Below are 2,011 nucleotides of genomic sequence, written 5' to 3'. Positions count from 1 at the left end.
AGATTTATAAAGATTTATATGAAGGTCTATGTGTGATCACTGAAATAGTGATTTTTTTTTTTTAAGATTTTATTTATTTATTTGACAGAGAGAGATCACAAGCAGGCAGAGAGTTAGGCAGAGAGAGAAGGGGAAGCAGGCTCCCCACTGAGCAGAGAGCCCGATGCAGGGCTCGATCCCAGGACACTGAGAACATGACCCGAGCCGAAGGCAGCGGCTCAATCCACTGAGCCACCAAGGTGCCCCTGAAATAGTGAATTTATAATTCTGACCAAATATCTCTCTTTTGAAGTGGCTTTATGTCATTCAAACAAGCTATCAAACAAGATAACTTTGCAATTACTCAATTATGCAAGCCCTCATAGTGTAGCCTGTAATGCAGATACTTAAGTTATAGTGTCTATAAAGATGGATTAGACACAAATTCCTGGGGCCCAGCTAAGACTCACTGAATCAGCATTTGCATTTTTATGAGCACGTGGCTGGTGCTGATGCACACAGTGGCCCCTGGACCACATTTCAGTAATATTTCTCTAGAGGGTAAATACCACTTTTGAAGAAAGACATTGTGCAAATGTTGGTAATTGAAGCAGTTACCTAAGGCAACCCTTCTATATTGCATGACCTTAGTTGTTGTTGTTGTTTTTTTTTAAAGATCTTATTTATTTATTTGACAGACAGAAATCACAAGTAGGCAGAGAGGCAGGCAGAGAGAGAGGGGGAAGCAGACTCCCTGATGAACAGAGAGCCCGATGAGGGGCTCCATCCCAGGACCCTGAGATCATGACCTGAGCCAAAAGGCAGAGGCTTTAACCCACTGAGCTACCATGACCTTGGTTTTTAAAACATGTAATAATATAGGGGTGCCTGGGTGGCTCCATCGGTTAAGTGTCTGACTTTGGCTCTGGTCATGGTCTTGGAGTCCTGAGATGAAGCCCCTCGTTGGGCTTCCCGCTTAGTGTGGAGTTTGCTTGTCTTTTTTCCTCTGCCCTTCCCTCTGCTTGTGTACACTCTTTCTCTCTCAAATAGAGAAACTTTCCCATTTTCTGAAAAATGGAAATGTTTTTCAGAAAAACAAAAACATGTAGTAAAATTTTTTTTCATCCTTCTATCCTTTCTAGGCTTTCCTTCTGTGGACCTAGACACATGGTGTTTAACATAGGGGTGGTGCAGTTTGTGTAACCGGAACAGGAAACATCTAGCTGGAGACACACCCCTTGATTGCAAAATCTCTGAAACTGACCTGGTAGAATGGATCTAGCTTTTCAAAGGGTCACCCTTAGCTTATTTATCTTGGCTATCTTATGGGTATATGATCTGTGTTATTGTGGTAGCTAGGTGAAACAGTGTAACTTCAGGTTTTACCTGACTGTACATATAGCAATAAAACGGAAACAAACAATGGACTTGCTCCCTCCCAAATGTCTTCTATTTAACCTAAGTTTACCTCTTTGGTGCTGCAGCTTTGCAAGTGGATCATTTTATAAAAATGTTGATAATTCAAATATTTAGTCAAAAGAGTAGTTTAGAAAATTATCCCTCTGTTTCTTCTCTCTAGACATTGAAGAACACTAAAGTTCGTATGTTTTTGCAGAGTCATTTTTGGAAAAGCAGAGTGCTGGGGCGCCTGGATGTCAGTTGGTTGGGCATCCAACTCTTGGTTTCAGGTCAGGTCATGATCTCAGGGTTCTGGGATCAAGACCAAGTGAGGCTCTGTGTTTGGTGTGAAGTTGGCTTGTCCTTTTCCCTCTGCTTCTCCCCCTCCCCCTGTTCATGTCCTCTCCATCTATCTCTAAAGTGAATAAATAAAATCTTGAAAAAAAGAAAAAGCAGAGTGCTTACTAAGTAGTCAGATACTAGGTAATAATCATAGAAAAATTTTATGGGGTTTGGCTTTTGCTTTCAATTATCATTTTTTTCTTTTTTAAAGATTTTACTTATTTATTCATGAGAGACGGGGTGAGTTGGGGCAGAGGGAGAAGCAGAAGTCCTAATGCGGCACTCCATCCCA

The sequence above is a fragment of the Mustela nigripes genome, chromosome 12, assembly GCF_022355385.1.
Source record: "Mustela nigripes isolate SB6536 chromosome 12, MUSNIG.SB6536, whole genome shotgun sequence".
NCBI classification, from domain to species: domain Eukaryota; kingdom Metazoa; phylum Chordata; class Mammalia; order Carnivora; family Mustelidae; genus Mustela; species Mustela nigripes.
Note: the sequence above shows the minus strand (reverse complement) of the source record.